Here is a 22,734-nt window from a genome sequence, read left to right on the forward strand (position 1 = left end):
AGGGTAATAGTGGAAAAAGGAATGTCTCCAAATATAAACTACACAGAATCATTCTGTGAAACTTCTTTCTGATCTGTGCATTCAGCTAACAGAGTTAAACCATACTTTTGATTGAGCAGATCTGAACACTATTTCTGTAGAAAATGCAACTGGACATTTGGAGCGCTAAGAGAGTAGTAGTGGAAAAAGGAATATATTCAAATATAAACTACAAAGAAGCATTCTGTGAAACTTCTTTCTGATCTGAGCATTCAGCTAACAGAGTTAAACCATACTTTTGATTGAGCAGTTTTGAAACACTCTGTCTGTAGAAAATGCAACTGGACATTCGTAGCGCTAAGTGGGTAATAGTGGAAAAACGAATATGTTCAAATATAAACTACACAGAAGCATTGTATGAAACTTCTTTCTGTTCTGTGCATTCAACTAACAGAGTTGAACCTTACTTTTGATTGAGCCGTTCTGAAACACTCTTTCTGTAGAAACTGCAATTGGACATTCTGAGCGCTAAGAGGCCTATATTGGGAAAAAGAATGTCTACAAATAAAAACTACACAGAAGAATTGTGTGAAACATATTTCTGTTCTGTTTGTTCAACTAAAAGAGTTGAACCTTAGTTTTGATTGACCCGTTCTGAAACACTCTTTCTGTAGAAAATGCAAGTGGAGATTCGGAGCGCTAAGAGGGTAATAGTGGAAAAAGGAATGTCTCCAAATATAAACTACACAGAATCATTCTGTGAAAATTCTTTCTGATCTGTGCATTCAGCTAACAGAGTTAAACCATACTTTTGATTGAGCAGATCTGAACACTCTTTCTGTAGAAAATGCAACTGGACATTTGGAGCGCTAAGAGAGTAGTAGTGGAAAAAGGAATATATTCAAATATAAACTACACAGAAGCATTCTGTGAAACTTCTTTCTGATCTGAGCATTCTGCTAACAGAGTTAAACCATACTTTTGATTGAGCAGTTTTGAAACACTCTGTCTGTAGAAAATGCAACTGGACATTCGTAGCACTAAGTGGGTAATAGTGGAAAAAATAGTATGTTCAAATATAAACTACACAGAAGCATTGTATGAAACTTCTTTCTGTTCTGTGCATTCAACTAACAGAGTTGAACCTTACTTTTGATTGAGCCTTTCTGAAACTCTCTTTCTGTAGAAACTGCAATTGGACATTCTGAGCGCTAAGAGGCCTCTATTGGGAAAAATAATATCTTCAAATGAAAACTACACAGAAGGATTGTGTGAAAATTATTTCTGATATGTTCACTAAGCTAACAGAGTTAAACCATACTTTTGATTGCGCAGTTCTGAACACTCTTTCTGTAGAAAATGCAAGTGGACATTCGGAGCGCTAAGAAGGTAATAGTTGAAAAAGGAATATATTCAAATATAAACTACACAGTAGCATTCTGTGAAAATTCTTTCTGTTCTGTGCATTCAGCTAACAGATTTGAACCTTACTTTTGATTGAGCCGTTCTGAAACACTCTTTCTGTAGAAACTGCAATTGGACATGCTAAGCGCTAAGAGGCCTACATTGGGAAAAAGAATATCTTCAAATAAAAACTACACAGATGCATTCCGTGAAACTTATTTCTGATCTGTAAATTCAGTTAACAGAGATAAAACTTATTTTTGATTGAGCAGTTATGAAACACTCTTTTTGTAGAAAATGCAAGTGGAGATTCGGAGCGCTAAGAGGGTAATAGTGGAAAAAGGAATGTCTTCAAATATAAACTACACAGAATCATTCGGTGAAACTTCTTTCTGATCTGTGCATTCAGCTAACAGGGTTAAACCATACTTTTGATTGAGCAGATCTGAACACTCTTTCTGTAGAAAATGCAACTGGACATTTGGAGCGCTAAGAGCGTAGTAGTGGAAAAAGGAATATATTCAAATATAAACTACACAGAATCATTCTGTGAAACTTCTTTCTGATCTGAGCATTCAGCTAACAGAGTTAAACCATACTTTTGATTGAGCAGTTTTGAAACACTCTGTCTGTAGAAAATGCAACTGGACATTCGTAGCGCTAAGTGGGTAATAGCGGACAAAAGAATATGTTCAAATATAAACTACACAGAAGCATTGTATGAAACTTCTTTCTGTTCTGTGCATTCAACTAACAGAGTTGAACCTTACTTTTGATTGAGCCGTTCTGAAACACTCTTTCTGTAGAAACTGCAATTGGACATTCTGAGCGCTAAGAGGCCTATATTTGGAAAAAGAATGTCTACAAATAAAAACTACACAGAAGAATTGTGTGAAACATATTTCTGTTCTGTTTGTTCAGCTAAAAGAGTTGAACCTTAGTTTTGATTGACCCGTTCTGAAACACTCTTTCTGTAGAAAATGCAAGTGGAGATTCGGAGCGCTAAGAGGGTAATAGTGGAAAAAGGAATGTCTCCAAATATAAACTACACAGAATCATTCTGTGAAACTTCTTTCTGATCTGTGCATTCAGCTAACAGAGTTAAACCATACTTTTGATTGAGCAGATCTGAACACTCTTTCTGTAGAAAATGCAACTGGACATTTGGAGCGCTAAGAGCGTAGTAGTGGAAAAAGGAATATATTCAAATATAAACTACACAGAAGCATTCTGTGAAACTTCTTTCTGATCTGAGCATTCAGCTAACAGAGTTAAACCATACTTTTGTTTGAGCAGTTTTGAAACACTCTGTCTGTAGAAAATGCAACTGGACATTCGTAGCGCTAAGTGGGTAATAGTGGAAAAAAGACTATATTCAAATATAAACTACACAGAAGCATTGAATGAAACTTCTTTCTATTCTGTGCATTCAACTAACAGAGTTGAACCTTACTTTTGATTGAGCCGTTCTGAAACACTCTTTCTGTAGAAACTGCAATTGGACATTCTGAGCGCTAAGAGGCCTATATTGGGAAAAAGAATGTCTACAAATAAAAACTACACAGAAGAATTGTGTGAAACTACTTTCTGTTCTGTTTGTTCAACTAAAAGTGTTGAACCTTAGTTTTGATTGAGCCGTTCTGAAACACTCTTTCTGTAGAAAATGCAAGTGGAGATTCGGAGCGCTATGAGGGTAATAGTGGAAAAAGGAATGTCTCCAAATATAAACTACACAGAATCATTCTGTGAAACTTCTTTCTGATCTGTGCATTCAGCTAACAGAGTTAAACCATACTTTTGATTGAGCAGTTTTGAAACACTCTGTCTGTAGAAAATGCAAGTGGACATTCGTAGCGCTAAGTGGGTAATAGTGGAAAAAAGAATATGTTCAAATATAATCTACACAGAAGCATTGAATGAAACTTCTTTCTGTTCTGTGCATTCAACTAACAGAGTTGAACCTTACTTTTGATTGAGCCGTTCTGAAACACTCTTTCTGTAGAAACTGCAATTGGACATTCTGAGCGCTAAGAGGCCTATATTGGGAAAAAGAATGTCTACCAATAAAAACTACACAAAAGAATTGTGTGAAACTTCTTTCTGTTCTGTTTGTTCAACTAAAAGAGTTGAACCTTAGTTTTGATTGAGCCGTTCTGAAACACTCTTTCTGTAGAAAATGCAAGTGGAGATTCGGAGCGCTAAGAGGGTAATAGTGGAAAAAGGAATGTCTCCAAATATAAACTACACAGAATCATTCTGTGAAACTTCTTTCTGATCTGTGCATTCAGCTAAAAGAGTTAAACCATACTTTTGATTGAGCAGATCTGAACACTCTTTCTGTAGAAAATGCAACTGGACATTTGGAGCGCTAAGAGAGTAGTAGTGGAAAAAGGAATATATTAAAATATAAACTACACAGAAGCATTCTGTGAAACTTCTTTCTGATCTGAGCATTCAGCGAACAGAGGTAAACCATACTTTTGATTGAGCAGTTTTGAAACACTCTGTCTGTAGAAAATGCAACTGGACATTCGTAGCGCTAAGTGGGTAATAGTGGAAAAAAGAATATGTTCAAATATAAACTACACAGAAGCATTGTATGAAACTTCTTTCTGTTCTGTGCATTCAACTAACAGACTTGAACCTTACTTTTGATTGAGCCGTTCTGAAACACTCTTTCTGTAGAAACTGCAATTGGACATTCTGAGCGCTAAGAGGCTTATATTGGGAAAAATAATATCTTCAAATAAAAACTACACAGAAGCATTGTGTGAAACTTATTTCTGATATGTTCATTAAGCTAACAGATTTAAACCATACTTTTGATTGCGCAGTTCTGAACACTCTTTCTGTAGAAAATGCAAGTGGACATTCGGAGCGCTAAGAGGGTAATAGTGGAAAAAGGAATATATTCAAATATAAACTACACAGTAGCATTCTGTGAAAATTCTTTCTGTTCTGTGCATTCAACTAACAGAGTTGAACCTTACTTTTGATTGAGCCGTTCTGAAACACTCTTTCTGTAGAAACTGCAATTGGACATGCTAAGCGCTAAGAGGCCTACATTGGGAAAAAGAATATCTTCAAATAAATACTACACAGATGCATTCTGTGAAACTTATTTCTGATCTGTAAATTCAGTTAACAGAGATAAAACATATTTTTGATTGAGCAGTTATGAAACACTCTTTTTGTAGGAAATGCAAGTGGAGATTCGGAGCGCTAAGAGGGTAATAGTGGAAAAAGGAATGTCTTCAAATATAAACTACACAGAATCATTCGGTGAAACTTCTTTCTGATCTATGCATTCAGCTAACAGTGTTAAACCATACTTTTGATTTAGCAGATCTGAACCCTCTTTCTGTAGAAAATGCAACTGGACATTTGGAGCGCTAAGAGCGTAGTAGTGGAAAAAGGAATATATTCAAATATAAACTACACAGAAGCATTCTGTGAAACTTCTTTCTGATCTGAGCATTCAGCTAACAGAGTTAAACCATACTTTTGATTGAGCAGTTTTGAAACTCTCTGTCTGTAGAAAATGCAACTGGACATTCGTAGCGCTAAGTGGGTAATAGTGGAAAAAAGAATATGTTCAAATATAAACTACACAGAAGCATTGTAAGAAACTTCTTTCTGTTCTGTGCATTCAACTAACAGAGTTGAACCTTACTTTTGATTGAGCCGTTCTGAAACACTCTTTCTGTAGAAACTGCAATTGGACATTCTGAGCGCTAAGAGGCCTATATTGGGAAAAAGAATGTCTACAAATAAAAACTACACAGAAGAATTGTGTGAAACTTCTTTCTGTTCTGTTTGTTCAACTAAAAGAGTTGAACCTTAGCTTTGATTGAGCCGTTCTGAAACACTCTTTCTGTAGAAAATGCAAGTGGAGATTCGGAGCGCTAAGAGGGTAATAGTGGAAAAAGGAATATATTCAAATATAAACTACACAGTAGCATTCTGTGAAAATTCTTTCTGTTCTGTGCATTCAACTAACAGAGTTGAACCTTACTTTTGATTGAGCAGATATGAACACTCTTTCTGTTGAAAATGCAACTGGACATTTGGAGCGCTAAGAGCGTAGTAGTGGAAAAAGGAATATATTCAAATATAAACAACACAGAAGCATTCTGTGAAACTTCTTTCTGATCTGAGCATTCAGCTAACAGAGTTAAACCATACTTTTGATTGAGCAGTTTTGAAACACTCTGTCTGTAGAAAATGCAACTGGACATTCGTAGCGCTAAGTGGGTAATAGTGGAAAAAAGAATATGTTCAAATATAAACTACACAGAACCATTGTATGAAACTTCTTTCTGTTCTGTGCATTCAACTAACAGAGTTGAACCTTACTTTTGATTGAGCCGTTCTGAAACACTCTTTCTGTAGAAACTGCAATTGGACATTCTGAGCGCTAAGAGGCCTATATTGGGAAAAAGAATGTCTACAAATAAAAACTACACAGAAGAATTGTGTGAAACTTCTTTCTGTTCTGTTTGTTCAACTAAAAGAATTGAACCTTAGTTTTGATTGAGCCGTTCTGAAACACTCTTTCTGTAGAAAATGCAAGCGGAGATTCGGAGCGCTAAGAGGGTAATAGTGGAAAAAGGAATGTCTCCAAATATAAACTACACAGAATCATTCTGTGAAACTTCTTTCTGATCTGTGCATTCAGCTAACAGAGTTAAACCATACTTTTGATTGAGCAGATCTGAACACTCTTTCTGTAGAAAATGCAACTGGACATTTGGAGCGCTAAGAGAGTAGTAGTGGAAAAAGGAATATATTCAAATATAAACTACAAAGAAGCATTCTGTGAAACTTCTTTCTGATCTGAGCATTCAGCTAACAGAGTTAAACCATACTTTTGATTGAGCAGTTTTGAAACACTCTGTCTGTAGAAAATGCAACTGGACATTCGTAGCGCTAAGTGGGTAATAGTGGAAAAACGAATATGTTCAAATATAAACTACACAGAAGCATTGTATGAAACTTCTTTCTGTTCTGTGCATTCAACTAACAGAGTTGAACCTTACTTTTGATTGAGCCGTTCTGAAACACTCTTTCTGTTGAAACTGCAATTGGACATTCTGAGCGCTAAGAGGCCTATATTGGGAAAAAGAATGTCTACAAATAAAAACTACACAGAAGAATTGTGTGAAACATATTTCTGTTCTGTTTGTTCAACTAAAAGAGTTGAACCTTAGTTTTGATTGACCCGTTCTGAAACACTCTTTCTGTAGAAAATGCAAGTGGAGATTCGGAGTGCTAAGAGGGTAATAGTGGAAAAAGGAATGTCTCCAAATATAAACTACACAGAATCATTCTGTGAAAATTCTTTCTGATCTGTGCATTCAGCTAACAGAGTTAAACCATACTTTTGATTGAGCAGATCTGAACACTCTTTCTGTAGAAAATGCAACTGGACATTTGGAGCGCTAAGAGAGTAGTAGTGGAAAAAGGAATATATTCAAATATAAACTACACAGAAGCATTCTGTGAAACTTCTTTCTGATCTGAGCATTCAGCCAACAGAGTTAAACCATACTTTTGATTGAGCAGTTTTGAAACACTCTGTCTGTAGAAAATGCAACTGGACATTCGTAGCGCTAAGTGGGTAATAGTGGAAAAAAGAATATGTTCAAATATAAACTACACAGAAGCATTGTATGAAACTTCTTTCTGTTCTGTGCATTCAACTAACAGAGTTGAAAATTACTTTTGATTGAGCCGTTCTGAAACACACTTTCTGTAGAAACTGCAATTGGACATTCTGAGCTCTAAGAGGCCTATATTGGGAAAAAGAATGTCTACAAATAAAAACTACACAGAAGAATTGTGTGAAACTTCTCTCTGTTCTGTTTGTTCAACTAAAAGAGTTGAACCTTAGTTTTGATTGAGCCGTTCTGAAACACTCTTTCTGTAGAAAATGCAAGCGGAGATTCGGAGCGCTAAGAGGGTAATAGTGGAAAAAGGAATGTCTCCAAATATAAACTACACAGAATAATTCTGTGAAACTTCTTTCTGATCTGTGCATTCAGCTAACAGAGTTAAACCATACTTTTGATTGAGCAGATCTGAACACTCTTTCTGTAGAAAACGCAACTGGACATTTGGAGCGCTAAGAGAGTAGTAGTGGAAGAAGGAATATATTCAAATATAAACTACAAAGAAGCATTCTGTGAAACTTCTTTCTGATCTGAGCATTCAGCTAACAGAGTTAAACCATACTTTTGATTGAGCAGTTTTGAAACACTCTGTCTGTAGAAAATGCAACTGGACATTCGTAGCGCTAAGTGGGTAATAGTGGAAAAAAGAATATGTTCAAATATAAACTACACAGAAGCATTGTATGAAACTTCTTTCTGTTCTGTGCATTCAACTAACAGACTGGAACCTTACTTTTGATTGAGCCGTTCTGAAACACTCTTTCTGTAGAAACTGCAATTGGACATTCTGAGCGCTAAGAGGCTTATATTGGGAAAAATAATATCTTCAAATAAAAACTACACAGAAGCATTGTGTGAAACTTATTTCTGATATGTTCATTAAGCTAACAGATTTAAACCATACTTTTGATTGCGCAGTTCTGAACACTCTTTCTGTAGAAAATGCAAGTGGACATTCGGAGCGCTAAGAGGGTAATAGTTTAAAAAGGAATATATTCAAATATAAACTACACAGTAGCATTCTGTGAAAATTCTTTCTGTTCTGTGCATTCAACTAACAGAGTTGAACCTTACTTTTGATTGAGCCGTTCTGAAACACTCTTTCTGTAGAAACTGCAATTGGACATGCTAAGCGCTAAGAGGCCTACATTGGGAAAAAGAATATCTTCAAATAAAAAGTACACAGATGCATTCTCTGAAACTTATTTCTGATCTGTAAATTCAGTTAACAGAGATAAAACATATTTTTGATTGAGCAGTTATGAAACACTCTTTTTGTAGGAAATGCAAGTGGAGATTCGGAGCGCTAAGAGGGTAATAGTGGAAAAAGGAATGTCTTCAATTATAAACTACACAGAATCATTCGGTGAAACTTCTTTCTGATCTATGCATTCAGCTAACAGTGTTAAACCATACTTTTGATTTAGCAGATCTGAACCCTCTTTCTGTAGAAAATGCAACTGGACATTTGGAGCGCTAAGAGCGTAGTAGTGGAAAAAGGAATATATTCAAATATAAACTACACAGAAGCATTCTGTGAAACTTCTTTCTGATCTGAGCATTCAGCTAACAGAGTTAAACCATACTTTTGATTGAGCAGTTTTGAAACTCTCTGTCTGTAGAAAATGCAACTGGACATTCGTAGCGCTAAGTGGGTAATAGTGGAAAAAAGAATATGTTCAAATATAAACTACACAGAAGCATTGTATGAAACTTCTTTCTGTTCTGTGCATTCAACTAACAGAGTTGAACCTTACTTTTGATTGAGCCGTTCTGAAACACTCTTTCTGTAGAAACTGCAATTGGACATTCTGAGCGCTAAGAGGCCTATATTGGGAAAAAGAATGTCTACAAATAAAAACTACACAGAAGAATTGTGTGAAACTTCTTTCTGTTCTGTTTGTTCAACTAAAAGAGTTGAACCTTAGCTTTGATTGAGCCGTTCTGAAACACTCTTTCTGTAGAAAATGCAAGTGGAGATTCGGAGCGCTAAGAGGGTAATAGTGGAAAAAGGAATATATTCAAATATAAACTACACAGTAGCATTCTGTGAAAATTCTTTCTGTTCTGTGCATTCAACTAACAGAGTTGAACCTTACTTTTGATTGAGCAGATATGAACACTCTTTCTGTTGAAAATGCAACTGGACATTTGGAGCGCTAAGAGCGTAGTAGTGGAAAAAGGAATATATTCAAATATAAACAACACAGAAGCATTCTGTGAAACTTCTTTCTGATCTGAGCATTCAGCTAACAGAGTTAAACCATACTTTTGATTGAGCAGTTTTGAAACACTCTGTCTGTAGAAAATGCAACTGGACATTCGTAGCGCTAAGTGGGTAATAGTGGAAAAAAGAATATGTTCAAATATAAACTACACAGAACCATTGTATGAAACTTCTTTCTGTTCTGTGCATTCAACTAACAGAGTTGAACCTTACTTTTGATTGAGCCGTTCTGAAACACTCTTTCTGTAGAAACTGCAATTGGACATTCTGAGCGCTAAGAGGCCTATATTGGGAAAAAGAATGTCTACAAATAAAAACTACACAGAAGAATTGTGTGAAACTTCTTTCTGTTCTGTTTGTTCAACTAAAAGAATTGAACCTTAGTTTTGATTGAGCCGTTCTGAAACACTCTTTCTGTAGAAAATGCAAGCGGAGATTCGGAGCGCTAAGAGGGTAATAGTGGAAAAAGGAATGTCTCCAAATATAAACTACACAGAATCATTCTGTGAAACTTCTTTCTGATCTGTGCATTCAGCTAACAGAGTTAAACCATACTTTTGATTGAGCAGATCTGAACACTCTTTCTGTAGAAAATGCAACTGGACATTTGGAGCGCTAAGAGAGTAGTAGTGGAAAAAGGAATATATTCAAATATAAACTACAAAGAAGCATTCTGTGAAACTTCTTTCTGATCTGAGCATTCAGCTAACAGAGTTAAACCATACTTTTGATTGAGCAGTTTTGAAACACTCTGTCTGTAGAAAATGCAACTGGACATTCGTAGCGCTAAGTGGGTAATAGTGGAAAAACGAATATGTTCAAATATAAACTACACAGAAGCATTGTATGAAACTTCTTTCTGTTCTGTGCATTCAACTAACAGAGTTGAACCTTACTTTTGATTGAGCCGTTCTGAAACACTCTTTCTGTTGAAACTGCAATTGGACATTCTGAGCGCTAAGAGGCCTATATTGGGAAAAAGAATGTCTACAAATAAAAACTACACAGAAGAATTGTGTGAAACATATTTCTGTTCTGTTTGTTCAACTAAAAGAGTTGAACCTTAGTTTTGATTGACCCGTTCTGAAACACTCTTTCTGTAGAAAATGCAAGTGGAGATTCGGAGCGCTAAGAGGGTAATAGTGGAAAAAGGAATGTCTCCAAATATAAACTACACAGAATCATTCTGTGAAAATTCTTTCTGATCTGTGCATTCAGCTAACAGAGTTAAACCATACTTTTGATTGAGCAGATCTGAACACTCTTTCTGTAGAAAATGCAACTGGACATTTGGAGCGCTAAGAGAGTAGTAGTGGAAAAAGGAATATATTCAAATATAAACTACACAGAAGCATTCTGTGAAACTTCTTTCTGATCTGAGCATTCAGCCAACAGAGTTAAACCATACTTTTGATTGAGCAGTTTTGAAACACTCTGTCTGTAGAAAATGCAACTGGACATTCGTAGCGCTAAGTGGGTAATAGTGGAAAAAAGAATATGTTCAAATATAAACTACACAGAAGCATTGTATGAAACTTCTTTCTGTTCTGTGCATTCAACTAACAGAGTTGAAAATTACTTTTGATTGAGCCGTTCTGAAACACACTTTCTGTAGAAACTGCAATTGGACATTCTGAGCTCTAAGAGGCCTATATTGGGAAAAAGAATGTCTACAAATAAAAACTACACAGAAGAATTGTGTGAAACTTCTCTCTGTTCTGTTTGTTCAACTAAAAGAGTTGAACCTTAGTTTTGATTGAGCCGTTCTGAAACACTCTTTCTGTAGAAAATGCAAGCGGAGATTCGGAGCGCTAAGAGGGTAATAGTGGAAAAAGGAATGTCTCCAAATATAAACTACACAGAATAATTCTGTGAAACTTCTTTCTGATCTGTGCATTCAGCTAACAGAGTTAAACCATACTTTTGATTGAGCAGATCTGAACACTCTTTCTGTAGAAAACGCAACTGGACATTTGGAGCGCTAAGAGAGTAGTAGTGGAAGAAGGAATATATTCAAATATAAACTACAAAGAAGCATTCTGTGAAACTTCTTTCTGATCTGAGCATTCAGCTAACAGAGTTAAACCATACTTTTGATTGAGCAGTTTTGAAACACTCTGTCTGTAGAAAATGCAACTGGACATTCGTAGCGCTAAGTGGGTAATAGTGGAAAAAAGAATATGTTCAAATATAAACTACACAGAAGCATTGTATGAAACTTCTTTCTGTTCTGTGCATTCAACTAACAGACTTGAACCTTACTTTTGATTGAGCCGTTCTGAAACACTCTTTCTGTAGAAACTGCAATTGGACATTCTGAGCGCTAAGAGGCTTATATTGGGAAAAATAATATCTTCAAATAAAAACTACACAGAAGCATTGTGTGAAACTTATTTCTGATATGTTCATTAAGCTAACAGATTTAAACCATACTTTTGATTGCGCAGTTCTGAACACTCTTTCTGTAGAAAATGCAAGTGGACATTCGGAGCGCTAAGAGGGTAATAGTTTAAAAAGGAATATATTCAAATATAAACTACACAGTAGCATTCTGTGAAAATTCTTTCTGTTCTGTGCATTCAACTAACAGAGTTGAACCTTACTTTTGATTGAGCCGTTCTGAAACACTCTTTCTGTAGAAACTGCAATTGGACATGCTAAGCGCTAAGAGGCCTACATTGGGAAAAAGAATATCTTCAAATAAAAAGTACACAGATGCATTCTCTGAAACTTATTTCTGATCTGTAAATTCAGTTAACAGAGATAAAACATATTTTTGATTGAGCAGTTATGAAACACTCTTTTTGTAGGAAATGCAAGTGGAGATTCGGAGCGCTAAGAGGGTAATAGTGGAAAAAGGAATGTCTTCAATTATAAACTACACAGAATCATTCGGTGAAACTTCTTTCTGATCTATGCATTCAGCTAACAGTGTTAAACCATACTTTTGATTTAGCAGATCTGAACCCTCTTTCTGTAGAAAATGCAACTGGACATTTGGAGCGCTAAGAGCGTAGTAGTGGAAAAAGGAATATATTCAAATATAAACTACACAGAAGCATTCTGTGAAACTTCTTTCTGATCTGAGCATTCAGCTAACAGAGTTAAACCATACTTTTGATTGAGCAGTTTTGAAACTCTCTGTCTGTAGAAAATGCAACTGGACATTCGTAGCGCTAAGTGGGTAATAGTGGAAAAAAGAATATGTTCAAATATAAACTACACAGAAGCATTGTATGAAACTTCTTTCTGTTCTGTGCATTCAACTAACAGAGTTGAACCTTACTTTTGATTGAGCCGTTCTGAAACACTCTTTCTGTAGAAACTGCAATTGGACATTCTGAGCGCTAAGAGGCCTATATTGGGAAAAAGAATGTCTACAAATAAAAACTACACAGAAGAATTGTGTGAAACTTCTTTCTGTTCTGTTTGTTCAACTAAAAGAGTTGAACCTTAGTTTTGATTGAGCCGTTCTGAAACACTCTTTCTGTAGAAAATGCAAGTGGAGATTCGGAGCGCTAAGAGGGTAATAGTGGAAAAAGGAATATATTCAAATATAAACTACACAGTAGCATTCTGTGAAAATTCTTTCTGTTCTGTGCATTCAACTAACAGAGTTGAACCTTACTTTTGATTGAGCAGATATGAACACTCTTTCTGTTGAAAATGCAACTGGACATTTGGAGCGCTAAGAGCGTAGTAGTGGAAAAAGGAATATATTCAAATATAAACAACACAGAAGCATTCTGTGAAACTTCTTTCTGATCTGAGCATTCAGCTAACAGAGTTAAACCATACTTTTGATTGAGCAGTTTTGAAACACTCTGTCTGTAGAAAATGCAACTGGATATTCGTAGCGCTAAGTGGGTAATAGTGGAAAAAAGAATATGTTCAAATATAAACTACACAGAACCATTGTATGAAACTTCTTTCTGTTCTGTGCATTCAACTAACAGAGTTGAACCTTACTTTTGATTGAGCCGTTCTGAAACACTCTTTCTGTAGAAACTGCAATTGGACATTCTGAGCGCTAAGAGGCCTATATTGGGAAAAAGAATGTCTACAAATAAAAACTACACAGAAGAATTGTGTGAAACTTCTTTCTGTTCTGTTTGTTCAACTAAAAGAATTGAACCTTAGTTTTGATTGAGCCGTTCTGAAACACTCTTTCTGTAGAAAATGCAAGCGGAGATTCGGAGCGCTAAGAGGGTAATAGTGGAAAAAGGAATGTCTCCAAATATAAACTACACAGAATCATTCTGTGAAACTTCTTTCTGATCTGTGCATTCAGCTAACAGAGTTAAACCATACTTTTGATTGAGCAGATCTGAACACTCTTTCTGTAGAAAATGCAACTGGACATTTGGAGCGCTAAGAGAGTAGTAGTGGAAAAAGGAATATATTCAAATATAAACTACAAAGAAGCATTCTGTGAAACTTCTTTCTGATCTGAGCATTCAGCTAACAGAGTTAAACCATACTTTTGATTGAGCAGTTTTGAAACACTCTGTCTGTAGAAAATGCAACTGGACATTCGTAGCGCTAAGTGGGTAATAGTGGAAAAACGAATATGTTCAAATATAAACTACACAGAAGCATTGTATGAAACTTCTTTCTGTTCTGTGCATTCAACTAACAGAGTTGAACCTTACTTTTGATTGAGCCGTTCTGAAACACTCTTTCTGTTGAAACTGCAATTGGACATTCTGAGCGCTAAGGGGCCTATATTGGGAAAAAGAATGTCTACAAATAAAAACTACACAGAAGAATTGTTTGAAACTTCTTTCTGTTCTGTTTGTTCAACTAAAAGAGTTGAACCTTAGTTTTGATTGAGCCGTTCTGAAACACTCTTTCTGTAGAAAATGCAAGTGGAGATTTGGAGCGCTAAGAGGGTAATAGTGGAAAAAGGAATGTCTCCAAATATAAACTACACAGAATCATTCTGTGAAACTTCTTTCTGATCTGTGCATTCAGCTAACAGAGTTAAACCATACTTTTGATTGAGCAGATCTGAACACTCTTTCTGTAGAAAATGCAACTGGACATTTGGAGCGCTAAGAGAGTAGTAGTGGAAAAAGGAATATATTCAAATATAAACTACACAGAAGCATTCTGTGAAACTTCTTTCTGATCTGAGCATTCAGCTAACAGAGTTAAACCATACTTTTGATTGAGCAGTTTTGAAACACTCTGTCTGTAGAAAATGCAACTGGACATTCGTAGCGCTAAGTGGGTAATAGTGGAAAAAAGAATATGTTCAAATATAAACTACACATTAGCATTGTATGAAACTTTTTTCTGTTCTGTGCATTCAACTAACAGAGTTGAACCTTACTTTTGATTGAGCCCTTCTGAAACACTCTTTCTGTAGAAACTGCAATTGGACATTCTGAGCGCTAAGAGGCCTCTATTGGGAAAAAAAATATCTTCAAATAAAAACTACACAGAAGCATTGTGTGAAACTTATTTCTGATATGTTCATTAAGCTAACAGATTTAAACCATACTTTTGATTGCGCAGTTCTGAACACTCTTTCTGTAGAAAATGCAAGTGGACATTCGGAGCGCTAAGAGGGTCATAGTGGAAAAAGGAATATATTCAAATATAAACTACACAGTAGCATTCTGTGAAAATTCTTTCTGTTCTGTGCATTCAACTAACAGAGTTGAACCTTACTTTTGATTGAGCCGTTCTGAAACACTCTTTCTGTAGAAACTACAATTGGACATGCTAAGCGCTAAGAGGCCTACATTGGGAAAAAGAATATCTTCAAATAAAAACTACACAGATGCATTCTGTGAAACTTATTTCTGATCTGTAAATTCAGTTAACAGAGATAAAACATATTTTTGATTGAGCAGTTATGAAACACTCTTTTTGTAGAAAATGCAAGTGGAGATTCGGAGCGCTAAGAGGGTAATAGTGGAAAAAGGAATGTCTTCAAATATAAACTACACAGAATCATTCGGTGAAACTTCTTTCTGATCTATGCATTCAGCTAACAGTGTTAAACCATACTTTTGATTGAGCAGATCTGAACACTCTTTCTGTAGAAAATGCAACTTTACATTTGGAGCGCTAAGAGCGTAGTAGTGGAAAAAGGAATATATTCAAATATAAACTACACAGAAGCATTCTGTGAAACTTCTTTCTGATCTGAGCATTCAGCTAACAGAGTTAAACCATACTTTTGATTGAGCAGTTTTGAAACACTCTGTCTGTAGAAAATGCAACTGGACATTCGTAGCGCTAAGTGGGTAATAGTGGAAAAAAGAATATGTTCAAATATAAACTACACAGAACCATTGTATGAAACTTCTTTCTGTTCTGTGCATTCAACTAACAGAGTTGAACCTTACTTTTGATTGAGCCGTTCTGAAACACTCTTTCTGTAGAAACTGCAATTGGACATTCTGAGCGCTAAGAGGCCTATATTGGGAAAAAGAATGTCTACAAATAAAAACTACACAGAAGAATTGTGTGAAACATATTTCTGTTCTGTTTTTTCAGCTTAAAGAGTTGAACCTTAGTTTTGATTGACCCGTTCTGAAACACTCTTTCTGTAGAAAATGCAAGTGGAGATTCGGAGCGCTAAGAGGGTAATAGTGGAAAAAGGAATGTCTCCAAATATAAACTACACAGAATCATTCTGTGAAACTTCTTTCTGATCTGTGCATTCAGCTAACAGAGGTAAACCATACTTTTGATTGAGCAGATCTGAACACTCTTTCTGTAGAAAATGCAACTGGACATTTGGATCGCTAAGAGCGTAGTAGTGGAAAAAGGAATATATTCAAATATAAACTACACAGAAGCATTCTGTGAAACTTCTTTCTGATCTGAGCATTCAGCTAACAGAGTTAAACCATACTTTTGTTTGAGCAGTTTTGAAACACTCTGTCTGTAGAAAATGCAACTGGACATTCGTAGCGCTAAGTGGGTAATAGTGGAAAAAAGACTATGTTCAAATATAAACTACACAGAAGCATTGAATGAAACTTCTTTCTGTTCTGTGCATTCAACTAACAGAGTTGAACCTTACTTTTGATTGAGCCGTTCTGAAACACTCTTTCTGTAGAAACTGCAATTGGACATTCTGAGCGCTAAGAGGCCTATATTGGGAAAAAGAATGTCTACAAATAAAAACTACACAGAAGAATTGTGTGAAACTACTTTCTGTTCTGTTTGTTCAACTAAAAGTGTTGAACCTTAGTTTTGATTGAGCCGTTCTGAAACACTCTTTCTGTAGAAAATGCAAGTGGAGATTCGGAGCGCTATGAGGGTAATAGTGGAAAAAGGAATGTCTCCAAATATAAACTACACAGAATCATTCTGTGAAACTTCTTTCTGATCTGTGCATTCAGCTAACAGAGTTAAACCATACTTTTGATTGAGCAGTTTTGAAACACTCTGTCTGTAGAAAATGCAAGTGGACATTCGTAGCGCTAAGTGGGTAATAGTGGAAAAAAGAATATGTTCAAATATAATCTACACAGAAGCATTGAATGAAACTTCTTTCTGTTCTGTGCATTCAACTAACAGAGTTGAACCTTACTTTTGATTGAGCCGTTCTGAAACACTCTTTCTGTAGAAACTGTAATTGGACATTCTGAGCGCTAAGAGGCCTATATTGGGAAAAAGAATGTCTACAAATAAAAACTACACAAAAGAATTGTGTGAAACTTCTTTCTGTTCTGTTTGTTCAACTAAAAGAGTTGAACCTTAGTTTTGATTGAGCCGTTCTGAAACACTCTTTCTGTAGAAAATGCAAGTGGAGATTCGGAGCGCTAAGAGGGTAATAGTGGAAAAAGGAATGTCTCCAAATATAAACTACACAGAATCATTCTGTGAAACTTCTTTCTGATCTGTGCATTCAGCTAAAAGAGTTAAACCATACTTTTGATTGAGCAGATCTGAACACTCTTTCTGTAGAAAATGCAACTGGACATTTGGAGCGCTAAGAGAGTAGTAGTGGAAAAAGGAATATATTCAAATATAAACTACACAGAAGCATTCTGTGAAACTTCTTTCTGATCTGAGCATTCAGCGAACAGATTTAAACCATACTTTTGATTGAGCAGTTTTGAAACACTCTGTCTGTAGGAAATGCAACTGGACATTCGTAGCGCTAAGTGGGTAATAGTGGAAAAAAATATGTTCAAATATAAACTACACAGAAGCATTGTATGAAACTTCTTTCTGTTCTGTGCATTCAACTAACAGAGTTGAACCTTACTTTTGATTGAGCCTTTCTGAAACACTCTTTCTGTAGAAACTGCAATTGGACATTCTGAGCGCTAAGAGGCCTATATTGGGAAAAATAATATCTTCAAATAAAAACTACACAGAAGCATTGTGTGAAACTTATTTCTGATATGTTCATTTAGCTAACAGAGTTAAATCATACTTTTGATTGCGCAGTTCTGAACACTCTTTCTGTAGAAAATGCAAGTGGACATTCGGAGCGCTAAGAGGGTAATAGTGGAAAAAGGAATATATTCAAATATAAACTACACAGTAGCATTCTGTGAAAATTCTTTCTGTTCTGTGCATTCAACTAACAGAGTTGAACCTTACTTTTGATTGAGCCGTTCTGAAACACTCTTTCTGTAGAAACTGCAATTGGACATGCTAAGCGCTAAGAGGCCTACATTGGGAAAAAGAATATCTTCAAATAAAAACTACACAGATGCATTCTGTGAAACTTATTTCTGATCTGTAAATTCAGTTAACAGAGATAAAGCATATTTTTGATTGAGCAGTTATGAAACACTCTTTTTGTAGAAAATGCAAGTGGAGATTCGGAGCGCTAAGAGGGTAATAGTGGAAAAAGGAATGTCTTCAAATATAAACTACACAGAATCATTCGGTGAAACTTCTTTCTGATCGGTGCATTCAGCGAATAGAGTTAAACCATACTTTTGATTCAGCAGATCTGAACACTCTTTCTGTAGAAAATGCAACTGGACATTTGGAGCGCTAAGAGCGTAGTAGTGGAAAAAGGAATATATTCAAATATAAACTACACAGAAGCATTCTGTGAAACTTCTTTCTGATCTGAGCATTCAGCTAACAGAGTTAAACCATACTTTTGATTGAGCAGTTTTGAAACACTCTGTCTGTAGAAAATGCAACTGGACATTCGTAGCGCTAAGTCGGTAATAGTGGAGAAAAGAATATGTTCAAATATAAACTACACAGAAGCATTGTATGAAACTTCTTTCTGTTCTGTGCATTCAACTAACAGAGTTGAACCTTACTTTTTATTGAGCCGTTCTGAAACACTCTTTCTGTAGAAACTGCAATTGTACATTCTGAGCGCTAAGAGGCCTATATTGGGAAAAAGAATGTCTACAAATAAAAACTACACAGAAGAATTGTGTGAAACATATTTCTGTTCTGTTTGTTCAGCTAAAAGAGTTGAACCTTAGTTTTGATTGACCCGTTCTGAAACACTCTTTCTGTAGAAAATGCAAGTGGAGATTCGGAGCTCTAAGAGGGTAATAGTGGAAAAAGGAATGTCTCCATATATAAACTACACAGAATCATTCTGTGAAACTTCTTTCTGATCTGTGCATTCAGCTAACAGAGTTAAACCATACTTTTGATTGAGCAGATCTGAACACTCTTTCTGTAGAAAATGCAACTGGACATTTGGAGCGCTAAGAGCGTAGTAGTTAAAAAAGGAATATATTCAAATATAAACTACACAGAAGCATTCTGTGAAACTTCTTTCTGATCTGAGCATTCAGCTAACAGAGTTAAACCATACTTTTGTTTGAGCAGTTTTGAAACATTCTGTCTGTAGAAAATGCAACTGGACATTCGTAGCGCTAAGTGGGTAATAGTGGAAAAAAGAATATGTTCAAATATAAACTACACAGAAGCATTGAATGAAACTTCTTTCTGTTCTGTGCATTCAACTAACAGAGTTGAACCTTACTTTTGATTGTGCCGTTCTGAAACACTCTTTCTGTAGAAACTGCAATTGGACATTCTGAGCGCTAAGAGGCCTATATTGGGAAAAAGAATGTCTACAAATAAAAACTACACAGAAGAATTGTGTGAAACTTCTTTCTGTTCTGTTTGTTCAACTAAAAGAGTTGAACCTTAGTTTTGATTGAGCCGTTCTGAAACACTCTTTCTGTAGAAAATGCAAGTGGAGATTCGGAGCGCTAAGAGGGTAATAGTGGAAAAAGGAATGTCTCCAAATATAAACTACACAGAATCATTCTGTGAAACTTCTTTCTGATCTGTGCATTCAGCTAACAGAGTTAAACCATACTTTTGATTGAGCAGATCTGAACACTCTTCCTGTAGAAAATGCAACTGGACATTTGGAGCGCTAAGAGCGTAGTAGTGGAAAAAGGAATATATTCAAATATAAACTACACAGAAGCATTCTGTGAAACATCTTTCTGATCTGAGCATTCAGCTAACAGAATTAAACCATACTTTTGTTTGAGCAGTTTTGAAACACTCTGTCTGTAGAAAATGCAAGTGGACATTCGTAGCGCTAAGTGGGTAATAGTGGAAAAAAGAATATGTTCAAATATAATCTACACAGAAGCATTGAATGAAACTTCTTTCTGTTCTGTGCATTCAACTAACAGAGTTGAACCTTACTTTTGATTGAGCCGTTCTGAAACACTCTTTCTGTAGAAACTGCAATTGGACATTCTGAGCGCTAAGAGGCCTATATTGGGAAAAAGAATGTCTACAAATAAAAACTACACAAAAGAATTGTGTGAAACTTCTTTCTGTTCTGTTTGTTCAACTAAAAGAGTTGAACCTTAGTTTTGATTGAGCCGTTCTGAAACACTCTTTCTGTAGAAAATGCAAGTGGAGATTCGGAGCGCTAAGAGGGTAATAGTGGAAAAAGGAATGTCTCCAAATATAAACTACACAGAATCATTCTGTGAAACTTCTTTCTGATCTGTGCATTCAGCTAAAAGAGTTAAACCATACTTTTGATTGAGCAGATCTGAACACTCTTTCTGTAGAAAATGCAACTGGACATTTGGAGCGCTAAGAGAGTAGTAGTGGAAAAAGGAATATATTCAAATATAAACTACACAGAAGCATTCTGTGAAACTTCTTTCTGATCTGAGCATTCAGCTAACAGAGTTAAACCATACTTTTGATTGAGCAGTTTTGAAACACTCTGTCTGTGGGAAATGCAACTGGACATTCGTAGCGCTAAGTGGGTAATAGTGGAAAAAATATGTTCAAATATAAACTACACAGAAGCATTGTATGAAACTTCTTTCTGTTCTGTGCATTCAACTAACAGAGTTGAACCTTACTTTTGATTGAGCCTTTCTGAAACACTCTTTCTGTAGAAACTGCAATTGGACATTCTGAGCGCTAAGAGGCCTATATTGGGAAAAATAATATCTTCAAATAAAAACTACACAGAAGCATTGTGTGAAACTTATTTCTGATATGTTCATTTAGCTAACAGAGTTAAATCATACTTTTGATTGCGCAGTTCTGAACACTCTTTCTGTAGAAAATGCAAGTGGACATTCGGAGCGTTAAGAGGGTAATAGTGGAAAAAGGAATATATTCAAATATAAACTACACAGTAGCATTCTGTGAAAATTCTTTCTGTTCTGTGCATTCAACTAACAGAGTTGAACCTTACTTTTGATTGAGCCGTTCTGAAACACTCTTTCTGTAGAAACTGCAATTGGACATGCTAAGCGCTAAGAGGCCTACATTGGGAAAAAGAATATCTTCAAATAAAAACTACACAGATGCATTCTGTGAAACTTATTTCTGATCTGTAAATTCAGTTAACAGAGATAAAGCATATTTTTGATTGAGCAGTTATGAAACACTCTTTTTGTAGAAAATGCAAGTGGAGATTCGGAGCGCTAAGAGGGTAATAGTGGAAAAAGGAATGTCTTCAAATATAAACTACACAGAATCATTCGGTGAAACTTCTTTCTGATCTGTGCATTCAGCTAACAGAGTTAAACCATACTCTTGATTGAGCAGATCTGAACACTCTTTCTGTAGAAAATGCAACTGGACATTTGGAGCGCTAAGAGAGTAGTAGTGGAAAAAGGAATATATTCAAATATAAACTACACAGAAGCATTCTGTGAAACTTCTTTCTGATCTGAGCATTCAGCTAACAGAGTTAAACCATACTTTTGATTGAGCAGTTTTGAAACACTCTGTCTGTAGAAAATGCAACTGGACATTCGTAGCGCTAAGTGGGTAATAGTGGAAAAAAGAATATGTTCAAATATAAACTACACAGAAGCATTGTATGAAACTACTTTCTGTTCTGTGCATTCAACTAACAGAGTTGAACCTTACTTTTGATTGAGCCTTTCTGAAATACTCTTTCTATAGAAACTGCAATTGGACATTCTGAGCGCTAAGAGGCCTATATTGGGAAAAATAATATCTTCAAATAAAAACTACACAGAAGCATTGTGTGAAACTTATTTCTGATATGTTCATTAAGCTAACAGAGTTAAACCATACTTTTGATTGCGCAGTTCTGAACACTCTTTCTGTAGAAAATGCAAGTGGACTTTCGGAGCGCTAAGAGGGTAATAGTGGAAAAAGGAATACATTCAAATATAAACTACACAGTAGCATTCTGTGAAACTTCTTTCTGTTCTGTGCATTCAACTAACAGAGTTGAACCTTACTTTTGATTGAGCCGTTCTGAAACACTCTTTCTGTAGAAACTGCAATTGGACATGCTAAGCGCTAAGAGGCCTACATTGGGAAAAAGAATATCTTCAAATAAAAACTACACAGATGCATTCTGTGAAACTTATTTCTGATCTGTAAATTCAGTTAACAGAGATAAAGCATATTTTTGATTGAGCAGTTATGAAACACTCTTTTTGTAGAAAATGCAAGTGGAGATTCGGAGCGCTAAGAGGGTAATAGTGGAAAAAGGAATGTCTTCAAATATAAACTACGCAGAATCATTTGGTGAAACTTCTTTCTGCTCTGTGCATTCAGCTAACAGAGTTAAACCATGCTTTTGATTGAGCAGATCTGAACTCTCTTTCTGTAGAAAACGCAACTGGACATTTGGAGCCCTAAGAGCGTAGTAGTGGAAAAAGGAAAATATTCAAATATAAACTACACAGAAGCATTCTGTGAAACTTCTTTCTGATCTGAGCATTCAGCTAACAGAGTTAAACCATACTTTTGATTGAGCAGTTTTGAAACACTCTGTCTGTAGAAAATGCAACTGGACATTCGTAGCGCTAAGTGGGTAATAGTGGAGAAAAGAATATGTTCAAATATAAACTACACAGAAGCATTGTATGAAACTTCTTTCTGTTCTGTGCATTCAACTAACAGAGTTGAACCTTACTTTTGATTGAGCCGTTCTGAAACACTCTTTCTGTAGAAACTTCAATTGTACATTCTGAGCGCTAAGAGGCCTATATTGGGAAAAAGAATGTCTACAAA

The sequence above is a fragment of the Symphalangus syndactylus genome, chromosome 3 (assembly GCF_028878055.3).
Source record: "Symphalangus syndactylus isolate Jambi chromosome 3, NHGRI_mSymSyn1-v2.1_pri, whole genome shotgun sequence".
Lineage (NCBI taxonomy): Eukaryota > Metazoa > Chordata > Mammalia > Primates > Hylobatidae > Symphalangus > Symphalangus syndactylus.